The following is a 17,583-nucleotide window of genomic DNA, read 5'->3' as shown; positions in this document are numbered from 1 at the left end:
GCGGGTTTCTTTTTTGTTACAAGATGTTATTCCTTCACCGTGGAAGTCAATCGTGAACATTTGTTGAGTACTTATTTCATTAGAAAAATTGGTACCCGCCTGAGATTCGAACATCGGTGCATCGCAAAAGGCTTGATTAAAAACTTTCGTTTGATACACAGAAGAAAATGTAGCACGTGTTTATCTTCCGAAGATATTCTTCCAGATATGCTTCTAGCAGTATCTTCATCTTTAGCCCGCTTACGGTATGACCGTGTCTCAGGAACGCTATAACAATATTTCACGCGTGTGTTTGTCTGCTCCTTTTAATACGAAGAACGTCTTCGCATTAACAGGCCCTTTGTCTTAACGAAATCATTTATTTTGTATCCGCGTAAACAAGATTACTATTATAAATGACTTCCTCGATGTTCATAGTTGACAGGATAAAATATTCTTTTGAAAGTAAACAAAATTTTCTATTATAATCAGTGAAATGGAAAATTGTGTCTTCATATTTTTCTTTTAACTTAAACAAGCTAAATTAACATAATTTAGGCGAGATTCAATTATGAGGCCAGATATCAGTAGCGGTAAATATGTAATGCAAAACAATTATACCTGTTTGAATAACAAAGAATATGCTCTGTAGCTTAATCCTCACATTGATTAACCAAGAAGAACTCAAGAATAAAACCATGATGTATTATATCGCGGAATTGTAATTGCTCAATTAGTTTTACTACAATGTATTTTTAGTCTATGTATCTATTTTCTGCCGCAAAAAGGTTGTGTTTTCTAAAAGCCATACTTTCTATATTTAGAGGCAATTAAGTCGTATACAAAAATGGCAACGGCATTGCCTTTTTGTATCTCATAATAATACGGTGTACGCATCAAATAACATGATAATTCCAAATGCCGCTTCCATAGCGAAAGGCTGTATGTATGGAACAAAAATTCCAGTCCAGTGGGTGTATGACCCAATTTAACGGCGACCACGAACATTAATAGCCTAATAACATCGATTCTTTAGCTATTTATTCTAAGTAATTCCTTTATTAACGGCTTATTTTCATATTATGTGGTATCCAGATAATGACACTATAAAATAAGTAGAAGTAACATCAAACTCACATGACCGGATAAAATTTTGAAAATACGTACTACATGTCAAAAAGCGTTTATTATTCGACATTAACGACTTAGCGTTCTACAACAGATTAAGTTTCTCGTAATTTTTTTTCTGTATATCTTGATTCCGATCCGGTGGTAGGTTTTGCGAGGCACTGCTCTTGCTTTTTTTCATTGCTTAGATGGGTGGACGAGCTCACATCTGGTATTAAGCGCTTAACCGGAGCCAATAGAAATCTATAACGTAAATGCCGCTACCCACCTCGAGACAAGAGTTGTAAGGTATCAGTTTTTACAGTACAACGGTTTCCCATCCTTCAAACCGAAACGCGTTACTGCTTCACAGCAGAAATAGGCGGGATGGTAACCTCCCAGTGCGAACACACAAGCCGTTCTACCACCAGTAATTATGCAAATTATACATTTTCGGATTGGATTTACGAGTTACACAACCTCTTTATTGCTAGGACCCGTATTAGGAAATTCTTTTTTTTTTATGATTGAAATATTACAGGTGGATGGAGGGCTTTCCAGTTTCACCAGGACAGGTGGGCGAGCAAAGGCTCAGCCAGGAGGGGTGGGATTTGCTAACAACTGCCCGAGCGCCTCCGAAGGAGACCTTACAACTCAAGAGTAATTGCTTCGCGAATGAATCTACTACCGGATCGGAATCGCGACCCACTGAGAAGATCCGGCGTGAAACTCAGCGGGCTGATGCATGGGTTAGGTTGCACGTCGACCTCTTTGTCGAGGAAATTCTCTCAGCTTGGAGCATTGAGCCAGAGATAAATTGTCGATATATTAAAAACTTTTTTTAATTTCAACTCAAAACACGCACGTGGTCATTACAAGACTCTTCTTATATCTACACCAATGCAGTGTATTAAAATCTGAACGAGTTTTAAGTGACATTTTACTAGGGATAAATCTAATTTGTTTAATGATCGGGTAATATTTACACAAAGGATGAAAGGAATACAGAGTTACATGTTACAAAATTTTGAGGCAACGGACACACGTTTTTTTGTCATGTTTTTTTTCCCTACCTATTGTGATAGCCTTGAAAGGCTATTTCAGCTTCTCTTTGACGTGTAGGTGCGCTCACGGGGCTCTAACCAGGAGCTGCTGCTTTACTAACGCTGGCTCCAGTAAGAGCAACACTTCGCAGAATCTATCACCGGATCGGAAACGCGACCCGCTGAGAAGATCCGGCGAGAAACTCAGTGGGCTAACTTTTATTACTAATGACGTCAATAAATAGCTCTTAATGCCAATACCAATGAATAATAATGAGCTTTTAAAAATAAATTAAACAAAAAACTAAACAAATTAAAATTAGAACTTATATTGTTTAATCAACGCCCGTCCGCTTTTTAATTAAAATTATCTTTTACCATATTAATGTTACCTTTTTCTTATGTTCTGGATGCTAATGTCTACAGAAATTATTCAAAGAAGTGTTGTTTCCCAACAAAGATTTTTTAAACTTGGATAATACTACGTATCATCCGACATTATGCCTGCAGTTTACGAATGATAACACTAAATATAATGAAACTTTTGCTCCTTCGTGTACGCAGTACATCTTATTTGGTGTTCTGTATTAGTATCATTAATCCCGGGTATGCTAGAGAGGTGAACGAACTTGAAACAATACGATATTTCAGAGCTTAATATTACACTAGCAAGCTGTCTGGTTGTAGATTTTAGATAGGTCAGACGAGGTCACGGCTTATCCGGTATTATGTGGTTAATAGAGACATTACAATGTCGATGGAAACATCTTATTCGAGACTTGTAGTTGCAGTCGTCTTTCATACCAAAAGACGATACTGACATCAGTCCATTACACCAGCTAGATGAAACCGCAAAGTATATGCTTTATTTTATGATTGAAGGCCCGGTGGTGGCCTGATGACTGGTGGCCCGGAGGCCTTTCCAGTTTCACCAGGACAGGTGGGCGAGCAAGGCTCGGCCAGGAGGGGTGGGGTTGGTTGACAACGACCCGAGCGCTTTCGAAGGAGACCTAACATCTAAAGAGTAGCTGCTTCGCGAATGATTCTACTACCAGATCGGAATCGCGACCCGCTGAGAAGATCCAGCGAGAATACTCAGCGAGCTGATGCATGCAAACCATGATATATTTTCTATAATATCTGCTTTACGCACTGCCACATAACCTATTAAAAATAATACGTGAAACTATTTATCTAAAATAATACATAGCGAATAGCCCCTCCAAGAACTTAATGTCTAATATTGTCAGGAGAATCGCTTGCATTTCCTCGATTGGACTAGGTTCCTTTGTCGCGAAACGAAAGCAAAAAACGAAATGCGAGACTACGAGCTCCCATTTTGAAGATTAAACTGCAATTTCAGAGTTCGTATGTTACCAATTCGGATTCTTAGCTATTCGGCTGCACGCCACGAATTGTATGAGAGAAGCTCCTACAACTGCTATTTGTTATTGAAGAAAGTACTTTTGAAGGCGTATTATGAGCACGCGTAATTGAAGTTTTTTTTATTTATTTATTTTTTATTGCTTAGATATATAAGTGGTTACTGGAGCCTATAGACATCTACAACGTAAATATGCCACCCACCTTGAGATATAAGTTTTAAGGTCTCAAGTATAGTTCAACGGCTGCCCCACCCTTCAAACCGAAACGCATTATGCTTCACGGCAGAAATAGGCAGGGTGACGGTACCCACCCGCGCGGACTCACTAGAGGTCCTGCCACCAGTGAAACGTATTTGATAAATAAGCTCAGGATAAGTCTACGATAAAAAAATTAAAAGTATCGATATTGTATTGACAATGTCCCCTCCCAACAACACTAATATTAGATGGAGATTAATTTGTTTGTCTTTTGCTGAATGGATAAATAACTGTAACTTATCATAAGGCGATCGAAGCTCTTGCGTCTTACATTTCACTGTCTTGTTCGCGTGACGTCATTACGTAGTGCTGTATTTACATTACTTACAGTACTTAGTACTTTTCCCCCTACCTATTCGCTGGTAGCTTAAGAGCCTATTTCAGCTACACTAACGGGTAGGCGAGCTCTCTGGTTCAACCTGAGAGAATTTGCTAACACTAGCCCTAGCAAGGGCAGTGCTTCGCTGAATCTACCACCGGATCGGAACACTTAGTATCGTATTTAGCTTTAGTTGCCCGTTTGGATTTATCAGCTCACCGACCATGTCGAGTGGTGCCAACATCCTTGAGACACGAGACAGAAGTCTCAATTATGTTGTGTAGCAGTTGTCACATCCATAGATGTGAAAACCTCTATTACAGAACGTTAGTCGTGGAATTTCTACGTACTTTTTAAGGACGATTTCTTCAGAATAATTGCGTGATTTGAGCAGAAGTACAGTGACATCACTAGAGTTGAAAACACTCATCTTATCCTTTAAGCGGCTAGGACTACGAAACTAATTCTCAATTCTTTACACTTCGAATAGTTTTTTTTATATTTTTTTATTGCGCTTTTCTTTTATTGCTTAGAAGGGTGGATGAGCTCACGGCCCACCTGGTGTTAAGTGGTTACCGGAGCCCATAGACATCTACAACGTAAATGCGCCACACACTTTGAGATGTAAGTTCTAAGGTCTCATTATAGTCGCAACGGCTGCCCTACCCTTCAAACCGAAACGCATTACTGCTTCACGGCAGAAGCAGGCAGAGTGGTGGTACCTACCCGTGCAGACTCACAAGAGGTCCTACCACCAGTAGTTGCGCAAATTATAATTTTGCCCTTGTAGGCAGACGAGCATATGGCTCACCTGATGGTGAGTGGTTACCGTCGCCTATGGACTTCAGCAAAGGCAAGAGCAGAGCCAGGCTGCTGCCTACAAATTCGAAGGTTCGACGAAAATTGAAAGATAAAAACATAACTTTTTTACACGCGACAGTGAAATCGCACACGGATCCCTCAACAAGACGTTAATCTAATTACCGTGTCCTTCAAGACGACACGAATTCCATTAATCAAAGTCTACGCAAGGCTAGTTCAATTCGACTGACCGTCTATAATACCAAAACTACAAGTATAACTTTGAACTATTGGAATATGTGTCTTAATATTTAAAAAACAAAACAAGCCATAACTGGCTCTGGGCTGAACTTTAATTGGGGGTGTTCCTAAAACGCTACAACATGTCCCGCTTAAAGGAGGATCAATCCTCATCGTAGGCGAAGCTTTTGAATTGTCTTTACTGAAAACCATAACCGCCACCGCTCACCATCAGATGGGGGGATTTCCTGATTCTTATTATATTATTGCTTAGATAGATATGGATAGATAATCACGGTCCACTTGGTGATATAGTTTCAGCTTTACAGTTCAACGACCGCCAATCTTCTAACCGATACTCATTACTGCTTCACGGCAGCAGTGTACTGGGTACTGGTACCAGCCCGTGTGGGCTTTCAAAACGCCCAACCACCAGTAATTGATCTGTAGTATTTAGTAAATTCTATGGTAAGCCAGGATTTTTTTAATAGCTGCAAGGCATCATACTACAATCATAATACCGCCGTCCAGTTTTTAAATTGAGGCCCTAATCTCAATAATCTCCCTCTTGAAACTGAATCCATAACTTGATTGCCTCTTTGGCTTAACCATGAAATCTGTGTGTTGATTCGTGTGAAATCTATTTTACAATTAGCTGGAAAACGTGTTAGGTTATTGCTACCCATGAGTACTCACAAAATCGCCATCAGGATGTTTTAATGTATTATAATATCATTTGACGTCACAACATAATCACAAACACAGAGGATTAGGTAACTCTTAGCGAAATGTATTAAGGATGTTAATGACAGGTTGTTTGAGCTTTAGCAGAAGATACAATGTAACCATCAAGCTCTACCAATCATAATTAGCCGAACAAATTCATCTCGCGAATTTCGGATCGCAAATGTCAAACCCTATTCCGTTGCAGATGACGATTAATGAACTGTCACAGTGCGATTTGTAAATGGAATTCGGTGACGTCACACGAGCACAGCTGATTAGTACGTTGTGCGTCCTGATTGATGGAATGGCAAGCGTCCCGAGGAAGGCGTGGCCTCCGAGATTAACGCGTTCTCCAGATGAACCGCTGTCTGTATTTGAAATTGGAATTTGCCTTTGAATTAATTCGAGAATGTTTTTGTTACGGTCCTAGTTTAGGTATATGTGTGGTCTAGTTCAAAAAATCGATGGATCTAAAGCCGCAATATTTTCCCCTACACAACAGCAATGCGATGGGTCTCAAACCGCGCATAATAGTATTTTTTTCAATTTTATCTGGAGCTACTGAATGTTAATAACTAAATAATTTCGTCTTTAAGCTTAAAGCAAATGAATCTTATATTCAAATTATCATCCTATCTAAACTAATTCGTCTCTGCTTTCTTACCTAGAGTATCTGGCGATATGTCGTCATCTGAACAGAGAGACTGAGCAACAATATTGCTCTCCAGTAGCGAGACTAGAGTAATAGTTACATTCCAATTGAGATTTTGACCTCATGTTCATATGATCTCTTTGACTTCTGCGAACTACCAACACCAGACAAAACGCAACATTTGCCGACTCATCGACACTTGAAAAATTGAAATTACAGTGAACGAAAAAGAAAAGATTTATGAACGAATTAACTCGCAAAAGCTTTAAAAGAATATAAAATTGTGACTAAACAACCATTGCATATACTTTCGTGTAGAAAACTTTATTAAATAAGATTCCTTGAATGATTTGAGGGTCTACTTTATTTAGCTTTAGCAATACGTATGATCGTCAAAAATTTTATAGTTTTATATAATTATTATTGAATACTGCTTTGTCTTCTGGTTTTTTTACAGAGTAACAGTGGAACAAACCGAGATAGCTGTTGGCAGAAACAGAGCAGCCGATGGGTTTTCATACAAGCAATTATTTTAAGAATTACACACCTCACAAATACGACATTTCGGGGCACATCTAGTGTGAAAAGATATCGGAATTTTATGCTTCGTTCTCAACGAAATAATCATGAAATATACTAAGCGAAGTCTCATTAAGAAATTACATTTTAATAAGTTTCGTTCCCAGCATTCAGTTAACGTTGCGACTGTATCCAGCTAATTCACTAACGCATCCTTCTAGCTTGGGAGCTGTCAGTGCCAGTAATATATGGTGCGGCCACTCGTGTCATGTTCCCTTGCTTCACTGCCAAGCGGCATCCGGGATAAAATGAGATAAGAAGATACATTTCAGCCTGTACGATACATGTAAACAGAATTTCATATAAATGATTTGCGATGGCTGTTTTGTGACAGTAAATTTGAATGTCCACCTAGCGATAGATGATCGGAACGGTAATGCAGCCTCTTCGCTTAAAACATGAATCGAAGTCTCAATTGAAGTATGATAAAAAAAAGGATTGTGTGGTTTTATGAAACCACGGTAAAAGTGAAACATTTTTTCACATTATAGACAACTCTGACAAAAAACAGTGTTGTTTTTTCTCAGTGGTTACATTAAACACTGACAAAAACAAAGAAAATAGCGTGGAGCACTGGCACAAATGAGTAATAATAGTCTATACACTACACGGTCAGCTGCTGCGAACTATAGGCGCCGTCATATTGGCCTTGGCTGCTCTGACGAGCGCCTTTCACTTTATCCCTACTCCGCGGCCGACCGTCACGCGACATGCAACACACAGACGAAAAAGTTTGTGACGATGTATCGCTACCTGCCTGCGGGATTCGAACAGAAATGCATGCAATACATCGCTATATATGAATGCACCGGACGTCTTATCCTTTAGGCCACGACGACTTGAAAATAAGATAAATTTATATTAAGATAGGTACTTCATAGTGTAAACTATTTGTGAATTCTTGCCAAGTATCATGAAATCATTTAACATATTCATATCGGCACGTATTCGTGTAAAGCCTCGGAGGTGTATGCAATTTAATTTTTATTTGTATTTTCTAAAGGCAAATTTTTAAAAATTACGTAATTTTTTTGGTGTTTGGCAATATCCCAAAGCCAGTGATTAGGCTTCTTTGGAACTTAGAGACGGTTTTAATTTTGAAAAAAAATACTAAACATTTACCTCCCAATCACTTTCTGACCCATGAAATTGCATTTGAAAGCAGTAGATTAATTAAAAATAAGTTTGATGATCGTCAGTAACGGATAATATCTTGTAACTGTTAGTTAGGTTTTAGAGCTGCAACAAACCGGTACGTCGCCCAGGTACTAAAATCTCAAATATAATGTACATGAAAAACATTACAAAAACATAGTTTATTTAGGTAATAAATATGGTCAGTCGCAGAGACAAGGTTGTGCTTTATAATGTAATTTTAGAAGAATGTGTCAATCTAACGCACTACAGCCCTAAAACGAACATCGAAGCTTACTTAGTAAATAGTATTACGAAATTTGTTGATTGGTTTGCTATGTAGCTGCTAGTTTTGCGTCTATTTGCGAAATAAAAAATAAATGGCACTTGTGAAAATATGTGAACACTGAATTGAAAAGTGGCTATTTTTGAAGTCGTCGCGGCCTAACGGATAAGACGTCCGGTGCATTAGTGTTGAGCGATGCACCGGTGTTGGAATCTCAGGAGGGTACCAATTTTTCTAATGAAATACGTACTCAACGATTGACTTCCACGGTGAAGGAATAACATCGTGTAATAAAAATCAAACCCGCAAAATTATAATTTGCGTAATTACTGATGGTAGGACCTCTTGTGAGTCCGCGCGGGTACCATCACTCTACCTATTTCTTGAAGCAGTAATGCGTTTCGGTTTGAAGGGTGGGGCAGCCGTTGTAGCTATACGTGAGACCTTAGAACTTATATCTCAAGGTGGGTGGCGCATTTATGTTGTGGATGTCTATGGGCTCCAGTAACCACTTAACACCAGGTGGTCTGTGAGGTCGTTCACACATCTAAGCAATAAAAAAAAATTGTATATCGTATAGGCTTATTCATTAATATCTAAACGAAAATGAAGTATGTGATTATTGGTTAACACTAAAGTAGCATGCGTAACCATGCTAAGCCTTTAGAGCCGTCGTCATTAGAGAAAACGTCTATTCGTGAAGAACGCAGGATACATAGTGAAAGTTTGACTGAAAATCACGCCGGAGCTTGCGTTCTGGGAGTTGGGGTGATCGACTAACCATTGATGGCCCACAATAGTCGGTAAACAGGTCTCGTATGACGCCGCCCACCTGTGGAGATCGAAATCTCATTTACAGTTGCGGTGGGTATTTCAACAGCTCACAAGGGAAAGCCCGATTGATTATTAAATAATCGGACTGTTTTTTTCTTCTTTTCTATTAATGTATATTCGAATCTAAAAGTCTCCCGTCTACATAAAAAGAATAAGGCAATCGAATCGTAATACTATATGCCCTTTTAGCATATCTTATCACTATACTTACTTACTACTACTACACTATACTTAGTATTTACGTATGCTACCTATGTCATTCAACAGAATGAGCAGCGATTGACGAGCAATAAGGGTAATTAAATAAGTGTAATTTTAAAATATGCTGTCAGGGCAAAACGAACAAAAAAGCGAATAAATCATATTTTTATCTTCGTGAACTTGGTCAGAGTAGTAGATGCAGTAATAAAGTTACTGTACTGCCATCATTTCTTGATTTATGTAGAAAATTTTAAGCTAATCGCAACGTATTGGAGCTACGTAGATAAATAGGCAAAGCTATCATAATAAAAGCATGATGAAAACAACTAACAAAAGCTGATTCAGAAGCTCGATGCTCCAACGTTTCGCTGTGCCCATGCCGATTCCAACTGATCAGGACCACTAATTATCATTATGTGCAACCTTAATCTTACTAAAAGCACTCTATCTTATATGATCACGACACGAATCTATTCAGTTATTCAGGACGCCGGAGTCCTTTCAGCACAAAAGTGCATTATTCAGGGGAGAGACATTAAACGCTTCCGTTTTGTCAGCATTAAAGCATTTACCTTAATGACTTAACACTTTAATAGATAGATAGTACGGAACATAGTGGAGGAGAATTTAAAATTTTACTAAGATTTACTCTAGTCCTGGAATTCCCAGTAAAGAGAAAGATAAATAGAGAGAGAGAGAAAGAGAGAGAGAGAAGAAGAAGAAATAGAGAGAGAGAAATTAATGCATTATAAGATCGTAAACTTTAAGAGCTCACCAAACAACATATTTTATTAGTATCTATTGACGCACAACGAAGTGTTTCAATGTCCACAACTAATTACACTAAAATTAAACTAATAACAATGCTAATCGCTTTTTTAACTACGTATTAATCGTCAGAATACTTCAACAGCTTACGTGAAGAAGAAACATTTATAAATAACCTGTAGGCTTGGAGTGTGTTTGTAATCTAATATAAGGCTTGCAATAACTATATTAAGACTTACACTAGTTACTGTTTATCAAAATATTTTCTCGGCTGCAATGCACTCATGAATGTCGGTCTTCCCACAGATATTCAGAATGATCAACTGGATCGCCACCCAAATAATTTTTAAACGTAAATGCGCCACCCACCTTGAGATATAAGTTCTAAGGTCTCAAATATAGATACAACGGCTGCCCCACCCTTCAAACCGAAACGCATTACTGCTTCACGGCAGAAATAGGCAGGGTGGTGGTACCTACCCGTGCGGACTCACAAGAGGTCCTACCACCAGTAATTACGCAAATTATAATTTTACGGGTTTGATTTTTATTACACGATGTCATTCCGTCACCATGGAAGTCAATCGTGAACATTTGTTGAGTACGTATTTCATTAGAAAAATTGGTACCCGCCTGAGATTCGAACACCGGTGCATCGCTCAACACGAATGCACCGGACGTCTTATCTTTTAGGCCACGACGACTTCAAAAATCTCAATGACTACGGAAGAAAATAATTTGCAAAGTAAAATATTACATTCCATTCAGAGGACGTCTAATCAAAAATCAATTAGCAACGGCAACAACAATTAATCTCCGTTATACCTAACCTCGTTTTCTAAGCCTGTTTTATACGTAGTATTAAACCCTCGAAAGTTGAAGCTATTAATTTTGCTTTCATAAAATCGTTGCCTGAATCGAGATGGTTTTAATTTTCCAGAGAATTTGCGTTTCTATTTGTTACGGGAAACTGAGGAGTCAAAAATCTTATCAGGTGGATAAATTTTACTTAGGCCCTTATTCAACTGAGCGGTTTTCAGGTTTGGTCCCGTCAATTTTCTTTTCAGTTCTGCGACCGTCTGCCTATCATGACGTCATTTCTCGATGGGAATCGATTTTTAATGATGTTGGTTTTCCAATGCCCTGTTAGTTATTTATTTTACTTTTTTAATTTTTTGTTCATTGATGATGATTCATTGGTGATGAGCGGTCAGCGAAGCCAATAGACACGAATCGCGCTAATACCGCCCTCCAACTTGAAATATGACTTTTTTAGCTTTGTTGGTACAATGGCTACACCACTCTTCAGAACCGAAGCTCATTGCTGCTTCACGGGAGAAAGAGGGAGGGTGGTTTTACCTTTCAACGTGGGAGTCATTCGTGAATATTTGTGAATGACATTTCATTAGAAAAATTGTTACCTGCCTGTGGGATTTGAACACCTGCATGCTTGTATTCGTCTATATTAATGCACCGGGCGTCTTATCTTTTAGACTACGACAACTTCACATGGTCTTCGTGCGTTACGATCGCTCTAAGCCACCACGTATGTTCTTATGACGCCCTAAAAAGAGGATCTCTATTTTCATTAATTCTATCCTTTCATTTTTCAAATATCTATGCAAGACTCAATAAAATAACTTATATCCCATTTAATGTGTCATCCGACATCAATGTCACAAACACACATTTTTATGAACTAATTCTGCCCGTTCACTATCCGAGTTATCGCGGATATTATATCGTACAACAAACACCATACAAAAGACAAAGTGCTATAATCGTGAATTATGAGATGTCATCTTACGTTTTACGGGCCCAAAAAGACACTCACGCCATACAATAGAACACAAAGCAAGTCAACACTAACGGCCGTTTTCAATAACGTATCTGAGTTTTCGGATAGATAGCTATCTCCGAATATCAGCAAGAGCGTATCTATCCTTAGTTTGCGTTTCACAATCACGGATAAGTGCTATCTCTCTTTAACCAACAGTAGATAGCTTCTTCCCTCCGATTTATCCGAGCCTCTTGATACGTTTCGTTCTACTACAAATACGAAACAACATCAGGATCAAGACTTATTTTATTTTATTCTAAATTATAACTATAATTTAACCAGCATATTGTAGACTATCATAAACACATTTGTTTATAACAAAAAGTAATAAAAACATATGTAGATTTTTTTAAATTGGACGTATTGCTATTTTTATCCTAGTCGAAATTATGAAACGAAACGTTTTGACAGTCCGTTTGCCAATAAGCAGTGATCAGTTTCTTTTGTTTGTTTTTCTATTGTTTACCTACTATATTCGATGATGACTTACCTCCAAAACGCTTTAAAACTTTCGTTTATAATTCTAAGTGTGTTTATAATTAAAGAGCTACAGTGAAATAAAATGAATTCCGTAAGTATCTATGAACTCCATTGATAATAATAATTTTACTTTGAAAACTTTGAGTTCAAGTTTAGAAAATATATCTTTTTCAGTCAAGAAAGGCAGCACCCATGACAAAAGATGAGACGATGATTCTAGCAGAACTTGTGGCGGCGAAAAAACATTTCAATAATAAGGCAACAAATGCCACAAACAATAAATTGATGGAGCAGGCTTGGCAAACCCTTGTAAATGATTTTAATTCGTCGATTCATCGTTTCCCACGAACTCCATCGCAGCTTCGACTAAAATGGGAAAACTTAAAGAACGCTACGGCAACATAAGAAACAACCTTAGTAAGGTTAGTATAATTAGTTGATTGTTTGTCTCTAATAACACATTGATAAACATGATTTTTTCTTCAGGTTGCCGTAGTATTTGAAATAATTATGCTCTTTGTTACAGGCTGGAGGTGGTAAGGATTGCAGATGAAATTTTGGATAAAGCATGCACATTGTTGTAGGTCACATATAATATTTTTAACACTTTTACAGCCAAGCGGAAACAAGATGGAAGAAAAGAAATACAAGGCTAGCATAGGGACAATGCATTAGCAGAATATCTAATAGCAAAAAAGAGACTTGACTTGGAAAATAAAGAAAAGGAGATTGTTGTAGCAAAAGTTAAGTTAGATTTAGATAATTTAAAAAATTAAAAATTACTTAAAAGGAATATTAAATTTCATAAATTAAGTAGGCAATAATAATTTTATGTTAGATAGTTTTTTAAGTATATGTACAAATTCTAAATTAAATATCTTGCATGTACTAACTACCATGTAATTATCATTTTGGAAAATAAAAAATAGTCAAATTATCTTTGGAGTTTATTTTATAAATTATCTTTGGAAGCAATTATTTATAAGTACATAGTTGTATTTCAGATGTAAGTTTTGAAAATTTGTTACGAACAATTCTATTATTTTCCTGTAATGTATCTGCGACTGAAATTTCTGATTCTAATTCTTCTAAATTCATACTTCTGGCGATATTATGCAGCATGGCAGCTATAATAACAACTTGCATATTTTCTAGTTTTAATCTACTTTTCAATGATATACAGGGAGTCTTCTTTTACAAACACCAATGCATCTGAAAATTATACATTATTCGCTTAAATTATTTTACAATACAGTATAACAAGCTCTTAACTAAAAAAAAGATTACCTCACTATAGTATTTCTTGTTTTAATATGTGATTCATTTTAAATCGTTCCGATTGAGTATGTGGGTTAATTAATCACGTTAAAAGATAGGGTTGTGGGGATAGCCTCTATCGGCAAGCAAATAGCAATTTCCAAGTCCACCTTGTTATCAATGTTCTCTTGATATGTAGATAATTTATTATAATAGTGTCATATTAAATTCATATAAACACCTAAATATATAATATAAATAAATAAAAATATAATAATAATATATAATAATAATAATATAAATAAGGTAATATAAATAAGAAATACCTTTTCAATCGGAATGGTTAATTATAGTTGTATCATGAGTAGACCCAGGCCATCAAGCAACAACATTTTGAAACATCAATGATGCATTGCACACAAATTACACATTCAAAATACTCTTTTTCTATTTCTAAATTCCTCTCCTATATTTGAATCTGTAACACAAATATAAAATGTAGAGGTATCAGTGTGTAATAAGAATGAAGGTAAATAGCCTACCAGGTTATTGTATTAGTATATGAATGTCATTTAGGGCACCATGGGAATCCAGCAGTATTATAGAATTCCTGTTGAGTGTGATTTTGTAACACAACAAAAATTAGGTATAATTTTGCTATTGCTATAAACAAATATAAGTTGTAATAACGAGTACTTTTATGGTTAAAATTTATCTTACCTTTTTGACGTTACACTCAAATATGGTCTCATTAAATTAATCAATTCATTCACAACACCTTTGCTCAGAAATCTATAGTCAAATTCGTAATTATTGATCTTCGCCATGTAATTCAGACGATCTTTATTTTCCTAACCATATGATATCGGCCTCACTATCACTATCTGCATCACAATCCATTATCATTTGAAATAATTCCATATCACTATCATCACTGCTACAATATGCCAATATGAAGAGAAACAATTATTAAATTATAGCGATTTACTTTCGAAAGATAAACATGTAACCGGCCGATTTTGACAGATAAGCGAATGCCCATACTAGAGATAGCACCGCCTACCGGAGAGTTACTTAAAACTCATATTGAAACGGAAGTAAGCACGATTTGTATGAGCGTTCTATCTTTAGCAGGCTATCCGTCCTCCCGACGATGGATAGATAAATCCGATAGGAACTGCTGCCCGTCGATAGGTTATTGGAACGTAAGTAAGGACAAAAATATAGATTTGTCTATCTTTAGTAACCGAAACTAGGGATAGATAGGTTATTGAAAACGGCCGTAAGTAGGATACGCGAGTAATTTCTTACTGGGGATAAACTAGGGGCTTTGTTTTGCTGTCCGCGGATGAACGGGTTAGACGCTTATGGATTCGCGTAAATAGGATAATTTTAGTAAATATAATAATTTAATTTCTATATATATAATTTTTTTATTGCTTAGATTGATTGACAAGCTCACAGCCCACCTCGTATTAAGTGGTTACTGGAGCCCATAGACATCTACAACGTAAATGCGCCACTCACCTTAAAATATAAGTTCTAAGGTCTCAGTATAGTTACAACGGCTGCTCCACCCTTCAAACCGAAACGCATTGCTGCTCCACTGCAGAAATAGGCTGGGTGGTGGTACCTTCCCGTGTGGACTCACAAGAGATCTTACCACCAGTCAAGAAAATATTTTGCCAAGATATTTTGTTGGTAAACTATGCTACCTATTTCTGCTCCGAACCAGCTACGCGTTTCTGCTCGTAAACTCATAGAGATGATGAAAAAAAAATGGTTGACTTTGAACCAGTGATTTGACAATAGAGCTTCGAATTTTTAGACAAGAAAAAAATCATATGATAACATTGACCTGTGTGCTTAGCGCCAGTTTTTAAACGTTCTCGATACCGTAAAAGTTAACTCAAATTTATATGGAGTTGGAACCTTAGCCTACATTCGCCGCTAGGGGCGCTGTCCCAACTGCATACAAATTTGAGTGAGTTGAAAAGTCCCTCCCAATGAACGGTTCCGATAGAGATATAACCGCAGGAGGGTCGACTATTTTTTGTTGGCTATTAATTATTAAATCATAATTTTTTGAAGTGAAACTTCTTTATCGGCGTTGGAAAAAAATTTACCGTCACATTTTTCGGTTACGCGTCACATTTTTCCGTTACGCGCCATCTTTTTTGTATTCATGTCTATGATAATAAAATCCTTTTGTTTAAACTTTATCTAATTTAACTTTTTTGTATTCATGTCTATGATAATAAAATCCTTTTGTTTAAACTTTATCTAATTTAACTTTATTTAACCAATTTCTAGAAAGTTGCATGTAGATCATTTTTCGAAAAATAAGGCCATAAAGAAGTTTCACTTCTTACGTGTGTACACTAGTACACGCACACATTTTTTTGTATTCATGTCTATGATAATAAAATCCTTTTGTTTAAACTTTATCTAATTTAACTTTATTTAACCAATTTCTAGAAAGTTGCATGTAGATAATTTTTCGAAAAATAAGGCCATAAAGAAGTTTCACTTCTTACGTGTGTACACTAGTACACGCACACATTTTTTTTTTTTCTATTTTGTACCAAAAATTAATTATATAGTCGACTAAATTAAAACTACAAGTGAAGGCCCCTTAAATGAATACAGCAGAGCGACTTCAAGCAGCGGCAGATGGAGGGTCATCGTAAAAAATACCAACCAAACCTGCTCCCTCCAGCACTACAAATGGTTGCAGACTCTGTCAAGAGTAAAACGCCTAAAAGAGAAGAAAAATGTACACAAATGAGAACTCTCTACCGATATTTTGCAGTGCCCACATGGTTTATAGGCAAGTCTCAAACGCCTTAAACTACAATTTTGTCCTATGTTATGGAATCACATGCGAGATACGAACCACTACACCCCCTGACCTACGTTTGAGTGGCAACCGCTTGGCAGGAGAAGACCTCGTCACCCTGTACATAATTGGCGACGCGCCGTGGAGAGCAAGATGAGGACTGCTGGCATGACTTGGAGGATGTCAAGGAGCAAGCGCAAGACAGGGTCAAGTGGAGACAACTTATGAGGGTCCTATGTACCAGTGGGGTACCCTGGAGCAGCAACAACAACAACACCCCCTGACCTTACCTATACCAAACATCCTTAGCAAAGTCATAGATTTCAACCGACACAGAGACAGTATTCAGAGCTATTGACAATTAACCTAACCAGGCAAATGAACCTAGAAAAATATATCATTAATCAAAAAAAATGTCTTCGTAAATTCCCAAAGCCAATCATCAAGATGTGGCAGTACGAAGTGATTTACCGCTCGCATCTACACCTCGTCCTTATTGTTGTCATTGCTTTATTTCTTTTCATTGTATTTGAACCCTTCTGTGATGTACATTGTTACCTTTGTGTTGGGCTTATGATGCGAGTTTTGTCCGACTCCAGCCCGTGTTTTGTGCCGAAATGAGATTGTGTATTTCACTAACGAATGATTTACGATTTTCGAACGCTCCTCCGATGGAAGTGTTTCGGTATTCACGTGTTTTTGTTGCTCCGAATCAAACGTAAGATGCTTTTTGTTGCTTCACTTCTGTACAGTAACGCATGTTTTGAATGTTTTTAGTAAACGTCATATGTGTAATTTATGCGTCATTAATTTTGATAAAACCATAGATTCTTAGCTACCTCGTCTGTCACTGAA

At 37.1% G+C, this 17,583-nt stretch overlaps 1 protein-coding gene and 2 long non-coding RNA genes across 4 annotated transcripts in view; 1 reads left to right on the top strand and 2 right to left on the bottom strand.

The window, feature by feature from the left end:
- LOC105841549 (connectin) overlaps nucleotides 1–17,583 on the bottom strand; it is a 277,288-nt gene that overhangs the window by 109,564 nt on the left and 150,141 nt on the right. The gene's annotated exons all lie outside the window — the stretch shown is intronic.
- On the top strand, nucleotides 12,182–13,569 carry LOC134200603 (uncharacterized). 2 transcript variants are annotated; one of them, XR_009975595.1, is made up of 3 exons: nucleotides 12,182–12,723; nucleotides 12,807–13,054; nucleotides 13,159–13,569. It is a non-coding gene; the product is annotated as an uncharacterized LOC134200603 (long non-coding RNA). The 2 variants fall into 2 exon arrangements; XR_009975596.1 differs by lacking the exon at nucleotides 12,182–12,723 and having other exon boundaries at nucleotides 12,748–13,054.
- Nucleotides 13,562–15,173, bottom strand: LOC134200602 (uncharacterized). The gene is made up of 3 exons (XR_009975594.1): nucleotides 14,610–15,173; nucleotides 14,216–14,367; nucleotides 13,562–13,844 (listed from the first exon to the last, which is right to left on the bottom strand). It is a non-coding gene; the product is annotated as an uncharacterized LOC134200602 (long non-coding RNA).

Source organism: Bombyx mori, chromosome 18 (genome assembly GCF_030269925.1).
Source record: "Bombyx mori chromosome 18, ASM3026992v2".
NCBI lineage: Eukaryota > Metazoa > Arthropoda > Insecta > Lepidoptera > Bombycidae > Bombyx > Bombyx mori.
Note: the sequence above shows the minus strand (reverse complement) of the source record. Positions and strands in the feature narration are given on the sequence as shown.